Raw genomic sequence first — 15,571 nt, 5'->3', positions numbered from 1 at the left:
CATGATCAAGTGGGATTCATTCCAGGGATGCAAGGATGATTCAATAAACGCAAATCAGTAAATGTAATACATCATACAAACAAAAGGAAAGACAAAAACCACATGATCATACCAATGGATGTAGAAAAAGCATTTGATAAGGTACAGCACCCATTTATGATAAAAACACTCTGCAAAGTAGGAATAAAGGGGGCATACTTCAACATAATAAAGGCCATATATGAAAAACCCACAGCCAACCTTATACTCTAGGGGCAAAATCTAAGTGCCTTCCCACTAAGGTGAAGAACAAGACAAGGATGTCCACTTTCACCAGTTCTGTTCAACATAGTATTGGAGGTCCTCGTCACAGCAATCAGACAAGAAAAAGAAATAAAAGGCATCCAAATTGGAAAGGAGGAATTAAAACTATCATTGTTTTCAGATGACAGTGTACATTGTTTAAACAATAGTGTACATGGAAAATCCCATAGCCTCCTCCAAAAAACTACTCGACCTAATTAAGTGTATTTGGCAAAGCAGCAGGATAGAAAGTCAATATTCAGAAATCAAAGGTGTTTTTTAATACCAAGTATGAAATATCAGAATCAGAAATCAGGAAAAAAAATCTTCTTTGCTATAGCAACATGAAAAATAAAGTACCTAGGAATAAATTTAACCAAGGAGGTAAAAGACCTGTACGCAGAAAACGATACAACACAGAAGAAAGAAATTAAGGAAGACACAAAGTAATGGAAGCATATACCATATTCATGGATTGGAAGAATTAACAGCATCAAAATGTCCATACTACCCAAAGCAATTTATAGATTCAATGCGATCCCTATTAAAATACCAATGGCATATTTCAGAGACATAGAACAAACATTTAAAAAATTTATATGGGACCATAAATGACCCCGAATAGTCGCAATTTTGAGAAAGAAGAACAAAGTAGGAGGCACCACTACACCTGACATCAAAGTATGTTACAAAGCCTCTGTAATCAAAACAGTCTTGTATTGGCATAAGAACAGACGCACAGATCAATGGAACAGAAGAGAGAGCCCAGAAATAAACCCATGTCCCTACGGTCAATTAATATTCGACAAAGAGTGCAGAAGCATAAAGTGGAGTAAAAACAGCCTCTTCAACAAATGATGTTGGGAGAGCTGGACAGCTACATGCAAAAAGTGAAGTTTGACCACCAACTGACACCATACACAAAAATCAATTCAAGATGGATAAAAGACTTAAATATAAGGTGCGGCACCATAAAAGTCCTAGAGGAGAACATAGGCAGGAAACTCTCAGATATCTCATGAAGAAATATTTTCACCAATATGTCCCATAGAGCAAGGGACATAAAGGAAAAACTAAACAAATGAGACTTCATCAAAATAAGAAGCTTCTGTGCAGGTAAAGAAAACATCAGCAAAATGAAAAGGGAACCAACCATATGGGAAAATATATTTGCCAGTGATACCTCAGACAGAGGTTTGACCTCCAAAATATATGAAGCACTCACATGACTCCACTCTAGGACAACAAAGGATCCAATTAAAAAATGGGCAAAGGATATGAACAGACACTTCTCCAAGGAGGACATACACAGGGCCTAGAGACATATGAAAGGATGCTCATCATCACTAGCTATCAGAGAAATGCAAATTAAAACCACAATGAGATACCACTTCACACCAGTCAGAATGGCCACCATGAACAGATCAACAAACAACAGGTGCTGTCAAGGTTGTGGAGAAAAGCGAACCCTAGTAGACTGTTGGTGAGAATGTAGACCGATGCAGCCACTGCGGAAAACAGTTTGGAATTTCTTGAAAAAGCTGAAAATGGAACTCCTTTTTGACCCAGCATTTCTACTGTTGAGACTATACCCTAAGAATCCCAAAACACCAATTCAAAAGAACCTATGCACCCCAGTGTTCATAGCAGCACAATTTACAATAGCCAAGTGCTGGAAGCATCCTAAGTGCCCATCAGTGAATGAGTGGATCAAAAAACTATGGCACACTTACACAATGGAACACTACGCAGCAGAAAGAAAGAAAGAGCTACTACCCTTCACAACAGCATGGTTGGAACAGGAGAGCATTTTTCTAAGTGAAATAAGCCAGGCGGTGAAAGACAAATACCATATCATCTCACCTGTAAGTCGCACCTAATCAACCAGGCAAGTAGGTAAGGAAAATATGACTAGCAACATTGAAAGAAAGAAGAAACCCACAGGGGTGGGGGTCGGGGGAGTTGAAGGGGAATGGTCAGAATAAGGAACAGATGTGAAGGACACATGGACGAAGCCAAGGTGGGAAAGGATTGAGGGGAGGAAGGAGGGGTGGGCGGGGCAGGGGAGAGTGGTTGTGGGTAAATGGAGACAAATGTATGTGCAAAATTAAAAAAAAAAACCCCTGAGATTTTACTGCCTGTTTTCTTCTAGGATTTCTATGGTTTTTAGTCTAATATTTAAGTCTTTAATCCACTTTGCGTTTATTCTTGTGTATGGTGTAAGGATGTGTTCTACTTTTGTTTTTTGCACATAAATGTCCCATTATTCCTAACAGCATTTACTGACTAGACTACCTTTAACCCAATGTATGTTTCTGCCTCATTTGTCAAGGATTAATTGACTATAAAGACGTGGGTTTATTTCTGGAACTCCACTGTTTCACTGATTTACATGTCTGTCTGTATGCCACTACCATGCTGTCTTGATTACTACAGCTTTGTAATATAGTTTAATATCAGGTAGTGTGATTCCTCCAATTTTGTTCTTCTTTCTCAAGATCACTGTTACACTTTGGAGTCTTTCATGATTACATATAAATTTTTGGAATATTTGTTCTAGGTCTGTGAAATAGGCCACTGGTCTCTCGATAGGAATACCAAGACTCATTGACTCTACATATTGATTTAGGTACCAAGAGCACTATAATAATGTTCATTTTTGCTATCCATGAACATGATATATGCTTCCACTTATCTGTATCTTCAGCAATTTCTCTCTTCAGTGTTTTAATTTTCTGAGTACAGGTCATTTACATTCTTGGTTAAATTTATTGCTGGGTATTTATTCTTGAAGCAACTGTGAATAGAACTGTTTTCTTAGTTTCCCTTTCTGACATTATTGGTGTATAAAAATGCAACTATTTCTGGATATTTATTTTCTTTCCTGTTACTTTACTGAATTCATTTATCAGTTCTAGTAGTTTTTTAAAAAGATTTTATTTATTTATTTTTAGAGAAAAGGGAAGAGAGGGGGAAACAGGAGGAGAGAAACATCAATGTGTGGTTGCCTCTCGCGCGCCCCTTACAGGGGACCTGGCCGGCAACCCAGGCATGTGCCCTGATTGGGAGTTGAACCTGTGGCCCTCTGCTTCGCAGTTTGGTGCTCAATCCATTGAGCCACATCAGCCAGGGCTCTAGTATCTTTTTGTTGGAATCTTTAGGGTTTTCTATATAGAATATCCTGACATTTGCAAAAAAATGACAATTTTACTTCTTTTCCAGTTTATATGCCTTTTATTTCTTCTTCCTGATTACTGTGGCTTGGACTTCCAGGACTATGTTGACTAAGAGTGGTGAAAGCAGACATCCTGTCTTGTTCCTGATCTTAAGGAAGATATTTTTACATTGTGTATGATGTCGGCTGTAGCCTTTATTAAGTTCAGGTATGTTCCCTCTATTCCCACTTTGCTGAGAGTTTTTATCATAAATGGGTTTTGGAGTTTATCAAATGCTTTCTGCATCTATTGATATGATCATCTGGCTTTCATTCTTCATTTCGTTTATGTAGTGTATCACGTTTACTGATTTGCATATATTTGTATATGTTGCATCTCTGGAATAAATCCCACTTGTTCATTGTATATGATCTTTTTAACGTACTGCTGGATCCAGTTTGGTAACATTTTGTTGAGGATTTTAGCATCTATGTTCATCTGGGATATTGGCCTATAGTTTTCTTTCTTTGTAGTGTTTTTATCTCGTTATTAGGATAATTCTGGATCACAAAATGAGCTTGGGAGTCTTCCCTCCTCTTGAATTTTTTGGAATAGTTTGAGAAATAGAGGTGGTGTTCTTTGAATGTTTGGTAAAATTCACCTGTGAAGCCATCTGGTCCAGGACTTTTGTTTGTTGGGAGTTTTCTGATTACTGTTTCAATTTCACTAGGTGTTATGTCTATTCAGATTCTTCCTGTTTCAGTTTTGGAAGACAGTATGTTGCTAGGAATTTATTGATTTCATCCAGATTGTCCATTTTTTGGCATATAATGGTTTGTAATATTTTCTTACAACCCTTTGTATTTCTTTTGTGTCGGTTACTTCTCTTTCATTTCTAATTTTATTCATTTAGGTTCCCTCTCTTTTTCTTTGTCTCTGGTTTAAGGTTTGTAAATCTTGTTTATCTTTTCAAAGAGCCAGCTCTTGGATTCACTGATCATTTGTATTGTTTTTTAAAATCTATTTTGTTTATTTCTGCTCTGATCTTTATCATTTCCTTCCTTTCACTCACTCCAGGCTTTGTTTGTTGTTCAAGTTCCTTTAAGTATAAAGTTAGGTTGTTTATTTGAGCTTTTTTCTTGTTTCTTGAGATTGCCCTGTAAGACTATGAATTTACCTCTTAGGACTGCTTTCAATGTGTTCCACCGACTTTGGCTTGTGTTCTGATTTTCATTGATTTGAAGGTATCTTTTGATTTCTTCCTTGATCTCACTATTAACTAATTCAGTGTTTAGTAACGTGTTATTTAACTTGTATGTGTGTTTTTCTGAATTTTTCTTATGATTGATTTCTAGTTTCATACCACTATGGTCAGAGAAAACCTTGATAGGATTACAATCTTCTTAAATTTGAGACTTCTTTTATGTCCTAACATATGGTCTATCCTAGAAAATGTTTTACATGCATTTGAAAAGAATGTATAATCTGCTGCTTTGGGATGAAATGCTCTGAAGATATCAATTAAATCCATCTTATGAAGTGTGTTATTTAAGTCTGCCATTTCCTTGTTGATTTTCTGCCTGGAAGATCTATCCATTGATGTCAAAGGGGTGTTAAAATCCCTTATGATGATTGTATTACTGTCAATCTCTTCCTTTATGTCCATCCACGTTTGCTTTATGTATTTAGCTGCTCCCATATTGGGTTCATGGCAGGTTTATAAGTGTTATGTCTTCTTCTTGGATTTCTCCCTTTATCACTATATAGTGTCCTTCTTTGTCTCTTACTATATAGCCTTTACTATTAAAATCATTTTGTCAGATATACATATTGCTACCCCAGATTTTTTTCCCATTTTCATTTGCATAAAATATCTTTCTCCATCTCTTTACTTTTAGTCTGTAGGTATTTTTCATTCTGAGGTGGGTCTCCTGTAGACAGCATATATATGATTGTTTGCTTATCCATTTGGGTACTGTCTTTTGAATGGAGTATTTAAGCCATTTACATTAAAAGTCATTATGGATAGGTAGATATTTATTGCCATTTTATTCTTTTTAAAAAGGATTTAAGAAATATCAAGATGGCGGAGGAGTGAGTGGAAGTCACACTGACTTCCTCTGCGGAACAACCTGGAATTACAACTAAATTGGGGAGAAATCACCTGGAACAAACAACTAAACAAGAGCGAGAGGAGCCATGTAACCTCAGAGACAGAAGAATTGGCTTTAATGCAATCTAACTGGTAAGGACTGTGGTAGATACTGAGAAGGTGGGCAGGGTGCCCAAGGGCAGCAGCACCAGAAGGATATTGAAAGGGCCAGTTAGATTCCCCTGATAAGAGCGGGGTTTAAACCAAAATTGGGGATCTCTAGCCCATAGCACCAGAGCCCAAAAAGTACACAGAAAACTGCCAGTTGTGAAAAGCGGCACGGTTGCTCTCTGCCAGAGACAGGTGGCTGGAACACAAAGAACTGTTTAAAGAGCCAACACATAAATTTTTATTTGCAGCCACTTACCCTGGTCTCTGACAACGGCGGGGGCAGAGTGGGCTAGAGAAGCCTCAGGAGAGACTGGGGAAGGAGGGCTTTGGGGAGAGAACGGAGAGTAACCGGTTGGATCTTGGAGCTGACTGATCCCCCATGCCGCAGCAGCCATCTGGCTCAGGCAGAGACCACGCCCCCTGAGCGGCACCAACCTGAAAGGACCCAATAGGCCCAACCCCCAGGTGGGATTCCACCCTCCCCTGAGCTGTCTAAGCTGCCTGCTGAGTGCAGAGCGGCAGCCACAGACAGTAGATCCCTAGCTAAAGGGGGTGCAGAGAGGTCTGGCGACACTTGAGGAGAGACTGAGGACGGAGACTGTTGGGAGAGAACGGAGAGAGTAGCTGGTGGGATTCCAGTGCGGACTGTCCCCCATACACAGCAGTGGGAGAGGACCCAATAACCTTGCCCTAGGAGGGACTCCGCCCTACCCTGAGCTGTCTAAGGTGGCATGCTGAGTGCAGAGTGAATAAATTAATAGCTGAAGGAGAGAGCCACAGACAGTAGATTCCTGGAAGCCTTGAACAGACTGCCTAAGGTCAGACAGGGTCAACATCTGACATCATCAGAGGCAGGTCCAGAAGGTAAAAACAGCAGTCTCCAACCATAGAAATTCACACCAGAAAGTCAGAAAATCAAGACAGATCAGCTTAAGAAGAAGCAAAAGAGAAGAATCTCACAAATAATGGGAAGACAAAGATTAACGCCCCACTCAAAGGAAAAGGAGGAATCCCCAGAAAGAGAAATAACTGAAATAGACGGAAGTAAACTATCAGATACTGAGTTCCAAACAACGGTTCTAAGGAAGTTAAATGAACTCAGTGAGCTCAGAGAGAATTACCAAAAACTACAGGGAGACTATGAGGAACTTACTGCAAACTATATCAGCATGAAAAAGGACATAGAAACTGTCAATAAGAGACAAGAGGAAATGAAGAATTCAATTTCTGAATGGAAGAACACAGTAGAAGGAATCAAAAGCAGCCTAGATGAAGCTGAGGACCGAATCAGCGAGCTGGAGGACAAGGTAGAAAAAAGCTCCCAGAAAGAGCAAGAAAATGGAAAAAGACACAAAAAGAATGAAGAGGCATTGAGGGAAATTTAGGACAACCTGAAACGTAATAATATCCATATAATAGGGATACCAGAAGGAGAAGAGGATGAGGAAGGGATAGACAAACTTTCTGAAAAAGTCATGATGGAAAACTTCCCTAATTGGAGGAGAGAAAACGGCACACAAGTCCAGGAACCACAGAGAGTCCTGTTTAAGAGGAACCCAATGAGGCCCACTCCAAGACACATCATCATTAAAATGGCAAATATCAAAGACAAACAGAGAATCCTAAAGGCAGCAAGAGAGAAAGAGGTAGTAACATATAAGGGCGCCCCGATACACCTAACAGCTGACTTCTCAACAGAAAGACTGCAAGCCAGAAGGGAATGGCAAGAAATATTCCAAGTCATGAAAAGCAAATGCCTGCAACCAAGACTGCTCTACCCACCAAGGCTCTCAATGAAAATGGAAGGCAAAATAAGGGGTTTCCCAGACAAAAGAAGGCTAAAAGACTACACCTCCACCAAACCAGCACTGCAAAATATGCTAACGGGACTGCTTTAAGATGAAGAAAAAGTTTATATGAATACCCAGTTCCTTTCAGAGTTGCCAATACTTGATATGACTAATATATTTAATACTCATTAATCTGATTGTGACAATGATGTTATTTTAATGGTACTTTTACTATTTGTTGAAGCTAAACCTGTTTTAGTATATTTCTTGCCTATTTCTATTTTTAAAAAAAGCTTTAAATGACTTTTTGGTATTCTTTATCCATTTATTGATTAAAGGTTTGTAGAACTTTTTTCCCTAAAAAAAAAACCAACCTAATAACCATGTTTTAGATGTGTTGTAAATACTTTTCTATTCCTGTCCTTTAACTTTTTTATATGTATATTACTATATAGTTATATGTTTAATATAGTCATATTGTCAATATTTACTTTATAGCTTCTGGGTTTGAATATTTTACTTCAGGTCAAGAAAAATATTAGCTCTATTTCCTTCTAAAACTCCTCAGATTCTACATATTGATTTTTAATTCACCTGAATATTTCTTGTATAATGTGTGAAATAGGGCTCTATATTTGTTTTATTTCAAGTAATAGTGGTCGATGCACCTTATTTGTGGAATAAGCCTTATTTTATCCACTGATTTGAAATATCAACTTAATCATACATTATATTGTTAGATGGATATATATACATTTGTCTCTAGAATGCTCATTATATTCCACTGATCTACTTGATTATTTCTGTGCTGGTGTCATGTTGGTTGAATTGCTGAGACTTTATATTTGTTTTAAAATTTTGTAATATTTTATAATTAACTGACATTTAAAAAAATAAATAAAATCAATCTGCATTTAAGGAAGAAAGAGAGAGAGAGATGGAACTCCTACCTTTTGCGACAACATGGATGGAACTGGAGAATATTAAGCTAAGTGAAATAAGCCTGTTGATGAAAGACAAATACCATATGTTCTCACCTATAAGTGGACTCTATTCAACAAAATAAACTAATGAACAGAATAAACCACAGGCACTGAAACATGTAAGTGCCCAGACAGTATGGGGAAAGAGGACAACGGTGGAAAGAAGGGGAAGGGACTAGACAAAGAACATGAATGAATGACCCATGGACATGGACAAGAGAGTGGGAATTGACTGTCGGAGTGGGGGGTGGAAGTTGGATAGGTGGAGGGGGGTAAAGGGATAAAAACTGAGACAACTGTAATAGAATAAACATGATTTATAAATTTAAAAAAATACTGCTGAGAGAACTATCACAGATAAACTAAATAATCTTAATGGACCTATCTTCAAGAATGTTAATGCTTTCTGTTTTCTGCTTAAATTTGGTATTGAGCCCCTCCAGTGAATTTTCATTTTGGTGTTGCCATTTTTAACTCTAGATTTTCTATTTGGTTCTCTTCTTAAAAATAAATTCTATGTCTTTATTCAGAGTGTCTATTGGGGAAATATCATTTTTATATTTCTCCTTTAGTTTTTTAGACATGGTTTCCTTTATTTCTTTGAACAAATTTGAAATAGCTGACCTAAAGTATCTTCCCAATTAGTAAAACATCTGGGGTTGGTCAGGAATAGTTTGTTTTGATTGTTTCTCCTTGTTAATGACCCATACTTTCTTGTTTCTTTGTATGTCTCGTAACTTTTTGTGGAAAACTAGACATTTAAATATGTCAGCTGTGGAATCAGAATCTCTTCTTTTGTATGGTTTGTTGTTATTGCTGTTTATTTGTTTAGTGAGTTTTTGGAACTAATTCTGTAAAGTCTGTATTCTTTGTTGTGTGTAGCTACCAAATCTCTGCTTGGTTAGCTTAGTCTTTGTTCATAGGCTCTGTTTATGTTTCAGAGCACACCTTCAACATTCAGGGAGTTACCAACTCTGCCTTAGCATTCAATTCCTATTTTTACATTCTGAAAGTCAGCTAGAGTTGAAAGCTTTAGTCCCTTTCATATCTTTCTTGAGCTTGTGTAAAATCCTATACATATGCATGACCTTCTTGGTTCCCACGAATATGCTGTAGCTCAGGGACCCTATAGACATCTTATTAATCAGCTTTTGTTTGTAAGCTTTTAGGTTAGCATTGTGTTTGCCCCAACTGTTATTTTCTGCCTCAAGTCTTGCAAGTGGGGTCTTCCAGACAAGTCAAATAATGACAGTTTCCTGGGCATGAGGCTTTGAAGAATTTCCATTTATGTTTTGCCTCCTCTGGTGGCACCCATGCTCCTAGTTTTCTTTTATATTTTATTTTTTGCTCTGATTGTGAACTGTTGTCAAGGTTACTATGGAACTAGAGATAGCTGAATGGGAATGTGGCAGGTTAAAATGCCACAAAGGTTTTTTTTTTCTTAAATCAAGAATCAGCTGTTTTATTTGAATAAATTATTCCTGGATGGCTCAAGTCTTTGGTGTATATCCAGAGTTCTGAAAAGGTTGATTATGACAGTTTTTGCCAGTTTTACCTTTGCTTTTATGGAAATGAGAATTGTCGAAGGTCCTTACTCCTCCAATTTTGCTGATGTCAACTGCTATCTGGAACTTTTACAATGAGACATTCCTGGAGACTAAGCAAACTGGAACTCCATTTATATTCTTTCTAGAAGACAACTTATTATTATATTCCAAAATACTATTGTGTTCCAAAGTATAAACCGCCACTTTTGAAATTTTAAAACCAAACCATAAAGAACTGAGTCCTTTCAAGATCTCAGAACTCTTTCGATTTAGTGTCTAATTTTATATAGCATACCTTTCTTGTAGCAATTTGCCTGAATTAATTTTCTACCTATTTCTAAAACAAAAAAGTCAAATTTCATTAGTGGCTCAGCAGAGTAAGAGATAAAATGTGTACTAATTAAAATTTTAAGATAATAATCAAGAAATTTAATTAATGGGGATTGTGTATGTAAATATAAAAATATCCTCCAATCAGAAGCAATATCCTAATGTGAAAGAAGATGTTCTGAACCATTTAGGAAAAATACAGCTTTGTAAGAATCTAATAAAAGCTGTGGAATCTCTTCTTAGGAAAATGAACATATGTACATAATTCTGCTTACAATTTAAGGGGTTCTTGAATATTATTCAGCCTGTGCATTAAAAACTCCTACTGAAGGAGAAAAAATGATTTTAACAGGAAAAGAGAAAACAGACATTCAAATAATCATAATATCACACCTTCAATGGAGTAATAAGAATTTAAAATATTAAAATATGTAAGTGGTCTCAAACTAATATAAGCATTTCATTTCAAAAGCTAATTTGAACATTATATTTAAAATGTATTACATGTGTTTTCTTATAAAAATGTTAGAAACAATGGTTGGAGACTATTAAACTGTAAGCCTCTTAAGAATAGATACTCTTTTGATTTGTCTTTGTATTATAAAGACCTATCCAAATAAATAGCACACATTAGTCCCCAGGTGATCCTTTATAAAACTTATTTTTCTTAATCATGTATTTGAATACAAATGCACTAAGAAAACAGGAAAAAATGTTGAGGCAATGACAAAGATCAAATAAACTACATAGGCAAAAATAAAACTGGAAAGGAAAAAATAAAGAATGACAGATGTTAAATTATCTGTTGCCTGTGGGACAGGATTAATTAGGAGAGAATGTAATGGTAAATACAGATATTTGTAGATATTCTTATTTGAACTTATTTGAACTTTTGATTGTGTTAAATTTCACTTGAAAATATGTTTCTTCCTAGTATAGCATTTCCTATCTTTAGCCATGAATGAGGTCATTTTTGGACCCTAACAATTTGCAAACTGACTGCAAAGGCAAAGAGAATAAAACATTTTGCCTGTAGAGATGGAGAAGAGTTTGAAGAAGTTGGCAGTGGAGGACACTGTTTAAAGAGATTGTAAGTAATAAAATAAATACTTTATTATTTATTATATATAATGTATTTTATAATAAAATGTGTTCAAATTAGAATTAAGTAAACTAATATGAACATGAGTAATCGAGGGTATGGAAACTCCAATGCAAAAAAAAAAAAAAGGTCAGGAGAGGAGATAAAATTTTGATTGTATTTTGAACATTGTGCTAAAGAAGGTGGGAAACTACATTTTGTTGCCATAAATATAAAGAATTGTGCATTTTCATTTGAAGAACATTGAAGTCTGATGAAAACCAGATAAAGTCATAAATAATATGCAAACTTCAACTGGCTATCTTTTAATACTTATAGATTGTGGTCCTACCACATAGGATCAATGGAATGACCTGGCTTGTCTTCAAAACAGGATCTGAAGGCATTTTTGTAGCCAAATCATGCGAAAACAATAAAGAAGTGAGCTACAATTTCCCATATATTACATTAGGTAAAGACATAACAAACTAAGAGGCATGGACTACATGCCAACCCCTCTTAAAAAAAAAGTTTGTCATTTGACTCCTGAAAGGTGACATTCAGCCTGGCAGTATGGATCTGTATCTCTAGAGATCTCTTGCTGAAAGACTCTATCAATAAACATCCTCAGCCACCTGAGAAAGAAATTAACTGTCTCCCTAAAACTGTCTTTAGCTTGGAGAGACTCAGAATTAGGTATTAATGATGAACTGAATCAATTTAATATAGGTATACTGCCCTGGCTGAGTGGCTCTGCTGGTTTAAGTGTCGTCCCATACACCAAAAGGTTACAGGTTTGATTCCTAGTTGGGGCACATTCCTAGGTTTCAGGTTTGATCCCCAGCTGGAGCATGTATGGGAGGCAACGGAATATGTCTGTCTCTCTGTCTACCTGTCTGTCTCTGCAAATTACTAAGAATATCCTCAAGTAAGGATTTAAATATATATATTTATTTGATATATATATATCAATTAATATATATTAAATTGATTTGTACTTGTGATTTTAAATTGGAACATTACTAACAGTTCAACAGTATCAGAACATTTAAGAGAAATAAAGATTCAACACATCTATCTGTATTTTTAATAAATTAGGTTTATGCAAAATTAGCTCAGTACTCAGAAAAGTTTTCTTTATTAGTTGACAACTGAGGTACAGAAAACCAAATACAGTATATTAAACTTAAATGCAGTTAAAAAGTTTTAGGTAACATAATTTAGTTGAAAAGCCTGATTAGAAGTAAATTTTGAATTCTGCTAAATTTATAAAATAATTTGTATTAGAAAGAAAAAATAGCTAATTTTAGAGTATGAAACCATAAGAGATAATACCTCTAAATCTTACTATAAGATTTCAAAGATTAAAGCACCAAAAGTTTCAGTTAGTGATTCTTTATGAGTAACAATCTCCAGGAATATTCTATAATCAACATATGGCTGATAATATTTTCAAGGTTTGTGAAAGTATTGATATTTCAAAGTAAGGATCCCAAAAAATATCTGCAGGAACAGATTAACTTGGAGCTCATACTATGTGGACTTCTACTTCCCAAAGTAGCATAACTGGATGAAATATAAATAGGCCACTCTGCCTTAGGTTTTCCAATTTAAACTGTCACCTGCTTTGCTTTGGGATTAAAAAGGAAAAGACTAAAGAGGATACATCTTCTACGGGACTGTGAAAAAGTCTAAAGTTAGAAGATAGGCTAATTAGAAAAATATAGTAATTGTGCCATAAGAAGTATGAGCACATGTGAATTGTGGCTACATGAAACTATGGCTCAAAAATGGTAAAAAATAAATAATTTTAAATGATTACATCCTCTTTATGAATATATACATATGGACATGATGACCCATATCAATGTCTTTTATATATATATTTTATTGATTATGCTGTTATAGTTGACCCATTTTTTCCTCCCTTTATTCCCCTCCACCCTGCACCACCCCTCGCCCCAGCATTCCTCCCTCCTTAGTCCATGTCCATGGGTCCTATATACAAGTTCTTTTGCTTCTTCATTTCCTAGACCACTCTTAAACTCCCCCTGCCTATTTTGTACCTACTATTTATGCTGCTTCTTCCCTGTACCTTTTTCCCCCTTCTTCCCCCTCCCCTTCCCCTCTGTCTTACTGTTCATAGTTTTTGAAATTCTTTTTCTTACGTAAGTCCCTTTGACATTTCATAGAATAAGGGCTCGGTGATGATGAACTCCTTTAACTTGACCTTATCTGGGAAGCACTTTACCTGCCCTTCCATTCTAAATGATAACTTTGCTCGATAGAGTAATCTTGGATGTAAGTCCTTGTCTTTCATGACTTTGAATACTTCTTGCCAGCCCCTTCTTGCCTGCAAGGTTTCTTTTGACAAATCAGCTGACAGTCTTATGGGAACTCCTTTGTAGGTAACTCTCCTTTTCTCTTGATGCATTTAAGATTCTCTCCTTATCTTTACTCTTGGGTAATGTAATTATGATGTGCCCTGATGTGTGCTTCCTTGGGTCCAACTTCTTTGGGACTCTCTGAACTTCCTGGACCTCCTGGAAGTACATTTCCTTGGCCAGATTGGGGAAGTTCTTCATTATTTTTTCAAATAAGTTTTAAAGCTCTTGCTCTTCCTCTTCCCCTTGGCACCCATATGATTTGGATGTTGGAATGTTTAAAGTTGTCCCAGAGGTTCCTAAGCCTCTCCTCATTTTTTTGAATTCTTGTTTCTCTGTTCTGTTACAGTTGAATGTTTCTCTCTTCCGTCTGCTCCAAAGTGTTGATTTGAGTCCTGGTTTCCTTCCCTTTACTATTGGTTCCCTGTTTATTTTTCTTTATTTCACTTTGCATAGCCTTCACTTTTCCCTCCATTTTGTGACCATACTCCACCAATTCAGCGAGCATCCAGATTACCAGTGTTTTGAACTGTGCATCTGATAGGTTGGCTATCTTTTCATCGCTTAGTTCTGTTTTTGGAGCTTTGATCTGTTCTTTCATTTGGGCCATATTTCTTTGTCTTGGCACTCCTGTTACATTGGAAGGGGCAGAGACTTAGTTATTCACTAGGGCGGGGCAACCTAGGTTGCTGTGTTGTGACGCCGTATGTGGTGGGGGGGTCTGAGAGGGAACAATGCCACTTGTTCAGCTCTCGGCAGGCTTTCAGTCATTTGCCCCGCTTCCCACAAGCCAATTGAGCCCTTCCGGTGCTGATTCCCTTGTGTGTGGGTTTGCGTATATTCTAGGACCCTGTGGGTCTCTCCAACAGACTATCCTGTGAGGTTGGGAGTTTCTCCTGCTGTCCCAACCCCCACAGGTTTTTACCTCCAGAGGTTTTGAGGCTTTCTTTTCCCACACTGGAAACCTGGATTGTGCAGTCTGTCTTGCTCCTCAGCTGTCCCTCATGGTTTATCCTCACACAAACGTGGGACCACCCAGTCCACCAGCCACCCCTTGCCGCACTTCCTCTCTGCCCCAGCTGCCGGTCTCCGCCCCTTTTACTGGTCTGGCTGAGTGTTTCTTCTTTAGCTCCTTGGCTGTTGGAATTCCATACAGTTCGATTTTCTGGCAGTTCTGGTTATTTTTTGTTTTTAAATTTGTTGTCCTTCTTTTGGTTGTGTGAGGAGGCAGTGTATCAACCTATGCCCCCATCTTGGCTGGAAGTCCTCTCAATGTCTTAAAACAAAATTTGAAGTCCTGAAAGTCCTAACAGTATTGATCTTTCAAATTTTCACATATACACCATATGTGATTTAAGCCCAACATTATGAGTCTTTTAATTCTATTAGATCATATTCCTAAAGGTTGTAAGTTACAGACTTGAAGAAAATTCATGATTCTTCTGAGCTGCAATTATTATATCTTTGCCATTATTTCCACTCCTTCCCTTCCTATCCCATGCTGTATACCACAGGACTCAAAATTAGACCCTAAAAAAATATATGTTCCTATTTCACTTTCTTCCTAATCAAACACACAGGCCTATAAGCAATCTTAGATGACTTAATGACTCTGTAAATAACTCTAGCTATCTTTCAAATAGTATGTTCTAGAATTCTAACAAACTATAATGGAGTTTAAACTGTCTCCACCCACTTCCCACTACATTATAACTTCTGTTTCCCCACCCCCAGATGAAGATTAGGTTGATAAATG

The 15,571-nt window shown here is 36.9% G+C and overlaps 1 protein-coding gene across 6 annotated transcripts in view; it reads right to left on the bottom strand.

Annotated features, from left to right (window-relative positions):
* Positions 1–15,571, bottom strand: part of CASK (calcium/calmodulin dependent serine protein kinase) — a 387,224-nt gene that overhangs the window by 279,969 nt on the left and 91,684 nt on the right. The window lies entirely within an intron of this gene.

This window comes from Pteronotus mesoamericanus, unplaced genomic scaffold, assembly GCF_021234165.1.
Source record: "Pteronotus mesoamericanus isolate MK-2021 breed Mesoamerican mustached bat unplaced genomic scaffold, CSHL_Meso_final contig_173, whole genome shotgun sequence".
Lineage (NCBI taxonomy): Eukaryota > Metazoa > Chordata > Mammalia > Chiroptera > Mormoopidae > Pteronotus > Pteronotus mesoamericanus.
This window is presented reverse-complemented; position numbering and strand designations above follow the sequence as displayed.